Here is a 14580-nt window from a genome sequence, read left to right on the forward strand (position 1 = left end):
TCCTGAGATCATGGTTTTATGTGATTTGAAGCTATATAGCATCACTGGTAGGCATCAAAAGATTGGTTTTCATGACAGAAAGCCATTTTGGGTCATTGAAAAAAAATGGCAGAGACTCCCAGCTCCTAGCTCATTATCTTCCTCCTTTTTAATGCTGCCTCCAATTCATTGTCCACTTGTAGTTCATATCCAAAATACATGTTCCAACAGATAACTCAGTGGGCTTCTTACCCATCTGTATGATAAGTATTCTTCATCTACTTTTTTTCTTGTATGGATTACTAGTCTTGAGAACCTGATCTAGTGGGGATTTTGAATGCAATCAGTACCGTGTCATCTCCAAACAGCAGCATCTGGAGGACTTCAGCATCTATAGGGGCATAGCCCTATTTGGACCCTGTGTGGCACAGCCTTGAAGACTAATCATGCTGATTTACACCGAGCATAACTTAGGAATGATTGAAAGCTTGTCATTTGCTTTACCAAAAGATTCACAATAAGATTCCTTTAACAAACACTCCTAGTGCTTTTAAAATGGGATTTGGTTTTTAATGATTTAATTTATACACAAGTTTTCAGGAGCACACCAGCTTTTTAAAATAAGGTCTATCTGCATGATACACTATTTATTAAGCTCCTAATCTTTGTTAGGCACTGTGCTAAGTTCTGGGGATACAAATAAGAAAAAGAAAGATGGGCAAGGAACTTACAATATAATGGGGGAAGACAACACACAGAAGGACAGTAGGGTAGAGGGGACCAAAGGATGTCTGGCATGGGGATATCATGTTCCATGGAATCCAAACCAAGCAGAGCCACTCATGGAAAGAGTTGGAAAGTATTGCTCAAGCCCTTCATCTAAATGAAAAAGGTATCTTCCATATTAGGTTAGTCTCTTGATATATCTGCATTGCAATCTTTAAACAATTTTTAGGGTACCTTTTCCTGCCTTCTCCTCAGGTCAGTAGGTGAGCAGTACAATCCTTCTCTATGTAAAATTCATGATAATAGCTAATGTGTACAGGGGACTTGTACTTTATTTCCTTCTGGCTCAGCTTCAAAATAGGATTGGAGTTGGGGCCTAACAGGAGCTGTGGTTATTTACCTGGTGTTATTAGTAATTGGTATTGGAAGCAAATTAAGTGGGGATATGAGGGTATATGTAGAGTTTGGGAAAGGCTTTAGCCCAACCTTTTTGTCCAGGATGTGAACAAAATCATAACATGAGCAAGCAGAGGATACAACTCTTGACAATGAAAGGAGCAGAAACATCTGAAACAGAAGGCAAAATTGGGAGACAGGATTTTGGAACATCCTTTGTATCCTGTCTTTTTCCTACTTTTCCAGTCTTTTCATACCTTATGAGCACTCTATGGTTCAGCAACACTGGCCTCCTGACTGCTCCTGGCCTATGCTGACTGGTTGACCTTCATTGTCCCTGGGTTATATGGGATGTTAAGGGAAGACTAGTATCTCTGGTGTGAGGGCTGCCAAGCCCTTTTACTTCAGGGCTGCTTTCTACCTTTGGTGTACATCTGCCCCCCAACTCTCACCTGTGGCTCCAAGAAGCTGTAGCATGTGCTGCAGCCATACCCTGGTTAAACCCTTTCAGCAGAAGGGCTAAATGAGGTTGAGGGTAATCGATTGGCTTCAAACCCATCAAATAGTTAGGGAGGTGTCTACCCCAAGCATGTGAACATTTCTCCAGTGGAATAGGCAGATGTGAACAATTTGTTTCAGTGGGCCATGAAGGTGGCAGAAACATGTGCTGTGAAATTCTTAGAACTTGATTAGACATCAAAGACACAAAGGTCATCTACTGCATCCTGAACCATTGCCAGTAGTTCTGACTCTTGTCTTACCACTGTACTCTGATGACTTTGGAAGAGAGGCCAACAACTTTGCACAATGGGCAAGTGATGAAACAGTGGGTGCAGATGCACTGGGAGTTGTAGTCATAACCTACACACAGACAGTCCAGGGTCATCTCACTGGACTGAAGCAGCAGTGGAATTTAGCAGTCCCCTAAGTGTCTGAGCAGGCTTTTTAAAGGATTGTACTGCTCACCTACTGACCTGAGGAGGAGGCTGGAAAGGGTACCCTAAAAATTGTTTGATTCACCTAATCTAACCATGGCCTACTTACTGAAGCAGACAGGGATCCTGCCCTGTGGTTGAAACACCAAAAAAGTACAAATACTTTTGCAAAGATGATTCCACTCACCATTGGTACATGGAATGTGTGCACACTTCTAGATAACATGGAATCCAGTAGACCTGAAAGATAAACAGTTCTTGTTGTGAAAAATCTCACCAGGTATCATGTCCAGCTGGCAGCCCTGAGTGAAACAAGACTAGCAAATGAAGGCCAGCTTACTGATGTCAGAGCAGGATACACATTTCTTTGTAGTGGTCACTGTGCTGTGAGGCTGATATAGGTTTCACAATCAAATCTGATCTAGTCAGGCTTGCAGACCTCCTAACAAGAGCAAACAAGAGCTTCATGATAATGCAATTGCCACTTTCGGGAAAGCATCATGCCACCATCATCAATGTGTATGTTCCTACCATGATGAACTCTGAGCTCAAAGAAAAATGTTATCAAGACCTGGAAACCCTCATCATCAAAGTGCTGAGAGGACAAATTTGTAATTCTGGTGACAGAGGAAGCACAGCCCATCAGTCATGATAAGAAGTCCTTGGGAGGAATGGAGTTAGAAACATAGCAAAGGTCACTTACTACTGTAGATATGTGTATCTCATGACCTTATCACTAATACTGTCTTCTGTTTACCAAAACATAATGCAATTTCAGGGATGCACCCTCACAGTAAACATTGGCATTTAATAGACTGTTATTGTAAGGAGAAGAAACAGGCAGGATATGACAGTGATAGTGCTGGACTGATCATAGACTTATCCTGATCATATCCTTATCCTAAGCATTTTCATTTAACAAAAGCAGTGGCCCCAAGGCAAGACAACTACCAGAAGACTTATTGTCAGCAGATTAGAGTGCTTCTCAGTGTGCAAACAATTTGTTGCTAACTTGGAGGGAAAGCTGAGCCAACATATAATTGGCAACAGTGGAGCAAAAAAGGAATAGGCAGCTTTCAGAGATTTGTTGTACAGCACTGCATTTACTCATCTGGGCTAAAATACTCACAAATATCAGGATTGGCTGATGAAAATGATGGGTAAATTCAGAAGTTACTAAATGAAAACTGAGAACTCCATAGGGTTTACCAACAGGATAGTTTGTCCATCTCTAAGAAGGTAGCATTTAACTCCATCAAAAGTAAAGTGCAAGTGAGGCTTAGAGAGACGCAGGATTCTTGGCTCAGTAAGAAGGCAGATGAAATTCAGTTTTATGCTGATAGTAACAATCCAATGTGCTTATATGATGCTCTGAAGGCTATTTATGAGCCAAAGACCTATGGTGCATCTCAACTGCTTAGCATTGATGGAGCCACACTGATTAGTGATAAGGATGTGATCCTGGAGAGGTAAACTAAACACTTCCCTAGTGTCCTCAACAGACTGTTATGAACCAATGTTGAGGGTACTGACTGTATACCTCAGGTTGAAGTCAGTTCCTCTCTAGCCAAACTTCCAACTGAAGAAGAGGTTTTGAATGCCATTAGGTTCCTTTTGTGTGGTAAAACACTTTGTGCTGATTTTATTCCAACTGAGGTTTGAGACAGGGGGTCCACTGTTCATGCAAAACTTGATAGATTATATATTATATGATATATATCATATATCATATAATATATTATACATGAGGAGGTTATCCCCCAGGAGTTCAAGGATGCCTCCATTGTCCATCTTTATAAAGGAAAGTTAAATAGGTCGTCCTGTGACAATCATGGGGAGGGGTCTCATATAAGGCAAGCACTCACATGGAGATCAGAAGAAGGACACTCTCAAGATCTCTCTGAAGAACTTTAGAATTGGTTGTGAGACATGGGAGACACTGGCATAGGACCACCTAGGGTGGCATGCTCCCACCAAAGAAGGCACTGTGCTCTATGAATAAAGCAGAATTACAGTAGCTCAAAAGAAATATGAGCTGCACAAATTTACAGTTATCTCCATTCCAAATGTTCATACAGACTATTTGTGCCCAGCCTGTGTTAGAACCTTCCATTCTATTCTGTTATTTAGATCAGATCTATATGGTTTGATTAAATCTAAGCAGTATGCTGCAATCATGGATGGATTGGATGCATATCACTTAGTAGATGAGATGCATTCTTGAAAAGTTGCCCAGAAAAATGTATGCCTATCTCTCAACATCTATTTTCCAAATACTTTTCATTATATAATTGGAAACATTATTTCTTTTTCATCTCTCACACCTCCATATTTCAACCTTTCAATATCAAGGCCAAGCTAGGATGGGGTTGAGCTAAGCATAAAGAAAGAGTGGTAGTGATAGTGTTCATGAGTTTGACTGGCTGACTCTGATTGCATTTTAAAACTAGATATGATTACTCATACAAATGAAGGAGCAGAGGCACAGATGATCCCCAAATCTTTAATATTTAGCTTTGGAATGAACTGGAATGCACAGAAAGAGAGACACATGTTTATGACATCATGGAATTTTAAAATGAGAAAAGTCCCTTAGTCCCACTCCCTGGTTGATGAGATATCTAAGTCCCATAGATGGTGAATGCATTGGCCCCTCTCAGATTTCTGTGTGGAGCAGCCTTTGTTTCAGCAGCCTGCTATTGTTTTTCCTATATAGTTTCTTGGGTCTTTTAGGTACCAGAAAGAACAACAAACACATGATAAAGAAGGCCTCTGGGCATTTCACTTAAATGGAGTTGCCTGAATTCATTCTAATGTGAACCTATGAGTGGGACATTCAAAGAGCATCAGCACTATACATTGATCCCAACATAGTGATGTCATTTTGATCCTCTTCAAATACAAAGACAACAGTCCTCATTCTCTCTACCTTCTGACTTCCCTGGCTTCCCTTAAATCTCAGTTTCTGTAAGAAGTCTTTTCTGACCCCCCTTAATGCTTCTAGTGACTTCCCTTTGAGATTCTCTCCAATTTGTCCTGCATTTATCTTATTTGTACATAGTTTTTAAAAAAAATTGTTTGCAACTATATTGAAAAAGTCACATTTTCCTAGAAGTATCTTTTATATATGGTTTCTTGCCTTCAATTCATTGTTGGGAATATGGTACAGTCTACTTACATCTCTCTTGTGCATAACTGTTTGCATATTGTCTCCCCTCTTATTGAGTGCTCCTTAAAGGCAGGTACTATTTTGCCTTGCTTTGTGTCCCTAGCACTTAGCACAGTGTCCTGCATATAGGACATAATAAGTGCTTTTTGTCTTGACTTGACTTGACTTGAATGGGCTTAGGGAAGAAGCAAGGTCTGAAGAAGAGACTAGGCTAGGAGCAGAAGCAAGACAAGAGGGGCTAGCAGGAGGTGAAGGTGGAAATCATGGATGTATCATCCATGAGTCAGATCGTCTGGAGGATCTCACTACTGAGACTTCAGTAACAGCTGAGATTTGGCAGAGAAATCTCAAATTTTCCACTCTCACCATTCTTTTTTGGCACTTTCAAGTTAAAGCTCCTATCTAGAATCTAGATTCTGCCTTTCATTTCCTCTCAGTTTTCATTTAGAGATATGCCCCTGCTATTCCATTGTAACAATGGCACACGGATCGTGAATTAAATAGATTCCATTTATGATTCCCAATTAGCTACTTCAGAACAAATAATATCACTCAATTCTGTAAATGAGGATAATTGGCCATTTCCAAACCACACCAGCTGTACTCTGGTCCTCTGCTTCCTTCCATCAGAACCCAGACTCTGCCCCTAAGACCCAGGCTCAAACAGATGAGCTTTTACCTTATTGTTCCTAGGACCAGAGCACCTTGCCTCTTGCCAGCTGTTTCTAAACTATGCCATCATAAGGATACACTTATCTTCCTCCTCCAATAATTTTCTGTCTCTAGTTCCTCTTTATGTGATGTCTTTCTCTATTAGAATATAAGTTCTTTGAGGGCAGAGGCTTTCTTGCTTCCTTGCTTTTGTGTCCTCGGTGCCTAGTACAATGCCTTGCATATAAAAGCATTTGGGTGGCACAGTTAGAGAACAGATCCTGGAATCAGGAAGACCTGCATTCAAATTTGGCTTCAGATTCTTACTTTACCTTGGGCAAGGTACTTTACCTCTTTCTGCTTCAGTTTCCTCAACTGTAAAATAGAGATAATGATAGCACCTAACTCTCAGGGTGTTGTTTCATTTGATTTTCACAATATTTGTAAAATACTTAGTATAGTGCCTCACATATAGTAGGTGCTTACTAAATTCTTTTTGGTAAGTGGGAAAACAAAGGAAGATTGATGTGATCATCACTTTCCCAGTTGCTCAAGTCTTGACCATGGACACTGTGGACCCAACAAGGGACCTGTAGAGAAAGAGGCTCATATGCTCATTAGCAAGTTTCGATCAATACCATTTCAAAGGGGAATCTTAGTAAAATGGTCCATAGTGATGCAGATGATGAAGAGGTAGTCATGAAAACTGTCAAATCAGATGTTGATGTGATGGCATGTGATATCCTGGTGGAATTGGTGATGGCCAATGAGGAGTCATATGTTCATGATGGGCAAAGCTGTCATATATGAGTTTGGCAACTGCTAGAAGAATGAGGAATATATGGATTGATGAGATCAATTTTTGATAATTAAGAAAGAGCAGTGTTATTATGTGGCCCAGACTGAATGTAAATGGGCTCAAGGAAACTAGCAGAATGTTTCCTTTTAATTGTCTTGAGTACAATGGTAGAACTCATGGAAAGAAATGGAACTGTATGGTAAGGGAGTATTCATTTTGGGTTCTCAGTCAGCCATTTGCTCATACATAAAATGATTTGCTGCAACATAAGACTATTGAAGGTTGAAAAGCTATCTTTTGAGTGATTTGGAGGCAGTAGCATATGATCCCTCCTACTTTCACAGTTGTTATTTATTTCTATCTTGTCCAGAGCTTAAGATTCCCTTCAGGGCCCCAGAGTAGATACCAGTGTTTTTCTTCACCATGATTGCTATTGGACAAGAAATAGAAATGTTAATGAAGTGAGACAAGGGCAATTGTTGATTGTAAATACATCTGTTATGGGGGAGTGAAGAAAGATTCCAACTTCACTTCTCCCTAACATCAGGAAAACCTGATTTAATGACATTAATAGGGACTGCAACTTATGGATCTTCCAGCTCAAGTAATATTCTGAGACTAACAATTCGGTTAATGTCAAAAGTTCTTCTATGTGAATTAGCATATGTAGTGCCACCTGGGACAAAAGTGACAGGTTATATGCGGATTTTTAGCAGGGCTTAGGAAAAACCCCAGTGTTTTCTAATTTAAGATATATAAAATTTACTCTGAAAGACTGATATGTCCCTTGAAGCTCCTGCTTTAAGCCCCCAGAAAGATCATAGGATCATAGCTTTAGAACTTGAAGGGACTTTCAAGATGCATCTAGCCCAGAAGTTCTTAACCTCAGGACCATGGACCACCAAGGTATTCATGGATAGCTTTCAGAAGCTCTGTGAACTTGGGTGAAAAAATTACATGTTGTTTATTATTATCATTATTATTATCTTTAGTAACCTCTGGTTGAAATTTGTCATTTCATTTATGCTATTTCAAAGAGAAAGCTTAGTGAGGTGGTCCATCTGATGAATATTTAAAAATATTATCCCGAGAAGGGGCCCAGAGGCTTCCCCAGATTGCCATGGTATTAAAAGGTTTAAAACCACTGATCTAGTCCAACCCCTTCATCTAATAATTGAGAAAACTGAGACTATCTCAAGAGGTGTAGTGACTTACCCTGTGTGACAGATAATAAGTGACAGAGCAAGGACTTGAACCCAGGTCCTCAGACTCCAAATCCAGGGCTCTTTCCATAGCACCATGAAGATATACTGGGAGGGTGGAGGGGAGCAGCAACCCAAATTATCATGGCATTAGTTTTCAGGGTATTTTTCACTTGGTTACGTAAATACTTTCTTTGTGATATATCATATATAATAGAAAAGATTAAAGGAGTGAGAAAGTTATTTTGGAGAGCATCTGGTTTAATCCCTTCATTTTAGAGTTGAGGAAACTGAAGCCCAACAAGTTATAACTTTCTCAAGTATGCACAGCTGTTTAGTGGCGGTACCGTCACTGAAATCTAGGCCTTGCTCTTTTGTCTCCCCCTATATCATTCCCTCAAGGAAGAATCACAATAAAATAAAGTTCTGGTGGGTCCTGGGAAGAATTTCTACTGATGTTGAGGGTAGACTGGTAGTGAAATCTTTCCTTATTTCACTCACCTCAAAAATAATCTGGATCTACCTTGAAATATGATCTACATGGCGAAGGTATAGTTTGACTACAGGGGAAGACAAGTGATGGCAGGAAGGTGTGTGTGTGTGTGTGTGTGTAAACGAAGGGGAAATATTGGGAAGTTTTAACAAGGAAGGAAAGACATCACATTTTAGAGGAAGAGTGGGATTTATTTCCAATTTTTATTACTTCCATGTATGTTTTCTCCCTTTGTATATATCTCATCACCCTCCAATCCCATCCAAAACACACACACACACACACACACACACACACACACACACACACACACATGTACACATGAATGAACACCTATACATTTTGCTCTTCCAGAATATTTTTCCTTCACTAAACTACTTTAGTTATAAATAACAGCAATGGCGATTGTGTAGCTTTATTCAAAAGAATTAAAGAGACTTGAGAGATGTGGTTTGCCAAAACTAAAATGTTTACAAGGGCTTATTATTATGACTAATTAGGTAGAGGTTTTACAGGATTTAAGATAGTATCAATATGAATTGACTCACAAATTTGCCAACCCTCCTTTTTAAAGTAGTAAAATATTTCTGTAAAGGACTCCCTGTAAAGGGAGCTCTATTAGTAATAATGATATATGCCTGATACAGTTGGGACATATACACATGTCCCCAAAGTCTTAAGTTTTAAAAGTACACTAGAACTTTTGGGATATCCCATATTTGTGAGACTCTCCAAAGATGAGGTGTGATTTAAGAAGCCCAGTAAGGCCCATCTATCGAAACACATGCCTTTTACTGGCCTACCACAATGCCTCTCTTCCCTCCCATCTGGCAAATTTTGAGTTACTACTATTAAAATTCCTCCTTCTCTCCTTAATCTTAGCTTCAAAATACATACTTTCTTGGGATAAAGGGAGAGCCTTAATAGAGGAGGGAGGATTCTTTTCTAGGCCTCTTCCATTAGAACATCAGTACAGAGTAGTTAGTTATCTTCTTGAACACTTTGGGATGTACAAGACAGCTAGAAATGCAGAAATCCAAGTTTAGGACAAAGAAAGTCCATTGGAAGAGAGGTTTAAGAAATGAATCTCAAGCAAAATAATAGAGGCAGTAGGCCAGGGAGCCTTCATGATTCAAGTCCCTGGCATATAATCGGTGTAGAGTGGTGTCATAAGTCATAATGTATGTTTTGGTGTGGATATGATGGGACTGAAGAGCAAATGAAAGAATAGAGGAGGGCGGGGATGTTTCACTCATAGACATCTCCCTAGTTCAAGTCTTGGCCGTAGCTATTCTTCCAGTCATATTGCTGACCATGGTCCTGACTCATCTTGCCTGGCAGGCACAGCATACCACCGACTAAAGTGCTGCCATTGTTGAAAAGCTGTCGCTTCTGACAATTGCTGAGTCAAGGGGGTGAACCTTCTTATCAAAAGTGATTCAATCATTTCTGCTTATCTACAGTAACCCAGACTTGGTGCCCTGAGGGTCACTTTAGAGCTTATAGTTCTGGTTGTATTGGGAGGGAGCAGGATTCTGTGTCCCAAAGAACTTTTGCAGTGTCTGGTGATTGAATTTTTAATTTGCTTTTCTGTTGCCTGAGTATCATCTGCCAATCATGCCATCTGTGCTTTTATAGAAACCATTCATAAAAAATGTTGAGTAGAATAGGGCCAAGGGCATAACCCCACAACTCAATTCAATTCAACATGCATTTATTAAGCACTTGCTGTGTGCAAGCCACTGCATGATCCACCAGGAATACAAAAACAAAGGTAAAACAGTCCCTCTAAGGGGAAGCTTATGTTCTACTGGAATGTACAATTGTAAAATTGATTTACCATCAAAGACCTGCCTCCAGGTTGACATTAACCTATTAAACACTTCTACTCTTTACATATGGTTTAAAAAAATAGTTCTAAAACTGCCATGTATATGAGAGACTCATGGAATACAAACAAGCTAACATTAGGGATGATTAACAGTTTTTGAGATGTTTTCTTGAACTTTCTGTCTTTTATATTAGTTCACTTCCCAATGACTCTCAACTCTCACTCCAAGAAAACTCTTAGCAGTCAAAAAAAATCAGTACCAGACACTCTGCTAGGCATTGGGTATACAAAGACAAAAATGATTACATGCCCCTAAGGAGATTACATTTTCTTGAGAAAGACAAAGAGGACACACTAATGGTCTATGACGTAGGTGAATGGGAGGGATTGGGGAGGAAGAGCACTAGTGTTTGGCAAGTTTAAGAAAAAAAATCACACAGAAATTGGCATTTTAGCTGAGTTTTGAGCAAACTAGGCATTCCAACGAGGTGAAAGTGGGGAGGAGGAGGGGGGAGGAGTAGTCCAAAGGCTCAGAGATAGCAAATGGGGAGATGAGTACCAGGGTTTGCAGGATGGCCAGATGGACTGGATTGCATAGTCTGTAAAAGGGAGTAATAACTTAGAGTTAGGCAGGTAATAACCAGAGAATAAATCTGGTAGCCACTTTATTAGGGTTTTAAATGCTAGAGCAATTTATATTTATATTTGCTTTTAGAGGCGATGGGGATCCGTGGAATTTACTGAGTAGGAGAATGACAAGGCCAGGTCCACACTTTCAGAAAAATCACTTTGGCATATGTGTAGAGGATGGTTTGGAGTAGAGAGAAACCTGCAACAGGGACCCCAGTTAGAGAACAGCCAAGAGGTGATGAGAGTCTGAGGTAAGCTGGTGATTGTGTGGGTGTAGAAAAGGGGAAAAGAGGGAGTGAGGTTGTGGAGGTGGAAATAACAAGTTTTGGTCACAGAGTGTATATGTGGAATGAGTGAGAGTGAGGAGTCAAGAATAACACCAAGTTGCAAACCCAGGTGATTCACTGGTTGGTGATGCTCTCAGCTGAAAGAAGGACATTCAGAAGATGAGTGAGTCTGGGAAGAAAGATAATGAGTCCAGTTTTGGACATATCATATTTGGGATGCCTATGGAAATATGTGTTCAACAAGCAGTTAGTGATACAGGAAGGGGGCGTAGGGAAGAAACTAGGAATGGATATGTGGATGTGGGAATGATCTTCATAGAGACGATAATGTTATAATGCTGTAGGGTCACCAAATGAGAGAATACAGAGAATGAAGGGAAAGAACACAGAGCAAAGACCTTGGGTACACCCACAGTTAAAGGGCATGATGTAGATCAGGGCTGTCCAGCTTTAGGTTTTTATTGAAACAATAGACAGTATATTTTGATTTGCTATTTTAGTGAGAGCTCTGTGGTAGCTCGGCTTCATTTACTAAAGCTTTTATATAAATTTCTATGTTTGTAGGCAGGCTGCATAAATAGCACTGCAGGCTGCATTTAGGATAGCCCTGATATAGATGACGATCTATCAAAGAAGACTGAGAAGAAGCATTCAGACATGTAGGAAGAGAACCAAAAGAGAGCACAATCATGAAAATCCAAAGAAGAGAGAGTATCTAAGAGGAAAGAGTGGTCAGCAGTTTTGAATGCTGCAGAGATTAAGAAGAAGTACCGAGAAAAGGCTGTTGGATTTGGCAGTTAAGAGATCATTGGTAACTTTGGAGAGAAAAGTTGTAGTTGAATGATAAGGTCAAAAACTAGACTGCAAAGATTTGAAAAGGGTGTGAGAAGAGAGGAAATGGAGACATCAACTGTAGTTAGCTTTTTATAGTTTGAGAAAAAGAAGGGTAATATAAAGTGAAGTAATATGAAAGACAGGAAGTTCAATAAAACATATTAGATGACAGCTTGAGGTAGGTTTTTGTTGTTGTTAAGTCGCTTAGTCATGTCTAACTCTTTGTGACTCCATGGACCATAGGACCCCAGGCCCTTCCATCCTCCACTGTCTTCTGAAGTCTGACCAAGCTCATGTTAATTGCTCATTCTCTGCTGTTCTTTCTCTTTTTGCCTTCAATCTTTCATGACATCAAGGTATTTTCCAATGGGCCCTGTATTCTCATTATGTGGCCAAAGTATTTAAGCTTCAGCTTCAATATTTATCCTTCCAATGGAGAGTCTGAATTAATTTCTTTAAATATTGACTGATTCAATCTTGCTGTCCAAGGGACTCTCAAAAGTCTTCTATGGCACTCAGCTTTCCTCACAGTCCAACTCTCACAGCCACACATTACTACTGGAGAAACCATAGCTTCAACTATACAGATCTTTGTCAGCAAGGTGATGTCTCTGCTTTTGAGCATGCTGTTCAGATTTGCCATAGCTTTCTTCCCAAGGAACAAGCAATTTTTAATTTCATGGCAGCAGTCACTGTCTGCAGTGATCTTTGAGCTCAAGAATATAAAACCTGACATTGCTTCTATTTTTTTCTCCCTCTATTTGCCAGGAAGTGATGGGACCAGTCACCATGATATTAATTTTTTAATGTTAAGCTTCAAGCCAGATTTTATACTCTCTTCTTTCACCCTCATCAACATGTTTCCTAATTCTTCTTTGTTTTCTTCCATCAGAGTGGTATAGTCTGCATATCTGAGATTGTTGATATTTCTCCCAGCATCCTTAATTCCAGCTTTTGATTCATCCAGCCTGGCATTTTGCATGATGTACTTTACATAAAAGTTAAATAAATGAGGTGACAATATACAGCCTTGTCATACCCTTTTCCCAATCTTAAACAAACCAGTTGTTCCATGTTTAGTTCCAACTGCTGCTTCTTGTCCCACATATAGGTTCCTCAGAAGACAAGTAAAATGATCTGGTCCATCTCTTTGAGGACTTACCACATTGTTTTTTGTGATTCTGCAAGACGAAGTCTTTACTGTAGTCAATGAAGCAAAAGTAAATGTTTTTTTTTTTCTGGAACTCTCTTGCTTTCTCAATAATCCGGTGAATGTTGACAATTTGGCCTCTAGTTCCTCTGCCTGTTTGAAAACAAGCCTCCATTTCTAGTAATTCTCAGTTCATATATTACTGAAGCCTAGCTTGCAGAATATTAAGCATAACCTTGCTAGAGTGTAAAATGAGTGCAATTATTCAGTAACTTAACATTTCTTGACATTGCCCTTCTTTAGGATTGGGACATAAACTGATCTTTTCCAATCTAGTGGCCACTGTTGTTTTCCAAATTTGCTGGCACACTGAGTGCAGCACTTTAACAATATCATCTTTTTGGATTTTAAAAAGCTCAACTGCAATTCCTTCACCTGCACTGGTCTTATTGTTAGTAATGCTTCCTAAGGCCCGTTTCACTTCATTCTCCAGAATATCTCGCTCTACATCAGTAACCATTCCATCATGGTTATTGATGATGTTAAGATCTTTCTTGTATAGTTCTTCTCACCACATCTTCCTAATCTCTTCTACTTCTGTTAAGTCCCTACCATTTTTGTCTTTCATCATGCCCATTTTTGCATGAAACATTCCCTTGATGTCTCTAATTTTCTTGAGGTGATATGATATCTTGTCTTTTCCTTTCTCTTTTACTTTCCCTTTCTTTCTTTTCTCAGCTACTTGTAAAGCCTCATCAGAAGCCCATTTTCTTTCTTGCTCTTCTTTGTAAAGTTTTTTGTTGCTGCCTCCTGTACAATATTGCAAACCTCTGTCTATAGTTCTTCAGGCATTCTATGTTATTTAGATCAGATCTATATGGTTTGATGGTGTTCCCTACTTTCTTCAATTTAGGCCTGAATTTAAGAAGCTCATGATCTGAGCCACAGTCCCTTCTAGGTCTTGTTTTTACTGACTGTATAGAACTTCTACACCTTTGGTCAGGAAGTATATAATCAATCTGATTTCTCTATTGACCATCTCGTGATGTCCATGTATAGAGTTGCCTTTTGTGTTGTTGAAAAAATGTGTTGTGATCGATGAGTTATTTTGATAAAACTGTATTAGTCTCTGCCCCACTTTATTTTGTACCCCAAGGTCAAACTTGCCTGTTATTTCAATTATCTTTGGATTTCTTATATTAGCATTCTAATCTTCTGTGATGAATGTGACATTTTTTTTGGTGTTATTTCTAGAAGATATTGTATGTCTTCATCAAATTGATCAACTTTGGCCTCTTCAGCATCAGTGGTTGGAGAATAGATTTGTATTGCTGTGATATTGAATGGTTTGCTTTGAATTTGAATAGATATCATTCTGTCATTTTTGAGATTATATTCTGTTACTGCTTTTCTCACCGTTTTATTGACCATCAGGACTACTCCATTTCTTCTAAGGGATTCTTGCCCACAATAGTACATGTAATGATCACCTGAATTA

The 14580-nt window shown here is 39.4% G+C and overlaps 1 pseudogene; it reads right to left on the reverse strand.

Annotated features, from left to right (window-relative positions):
• Positions 1-13602, reverse strand: part of LOC118850846 — a 44016-nt pseudogene extending 30414 nt beyond the window's left edge.
• Between the last annotated feature and the right edge of the window lie 978 nt (positions 13603-14580).

Source organism: Trichosurus vulpecula, chromosome 5 (genome assembly GCF_011100635.1).
Source record: "Trichosurus vulpecula isolate mTriVul1 chromosome 5, mTriVul1.pri, whole genome shotgun sequence".
NCBI classification, from domain to species: domain Eukaryota; kingdom Metazoa; phylum Chordata; class Mammalia; order Diprotodontia; family Phalangeridae; genus Trichosurus; species Trichosurus vulpecula.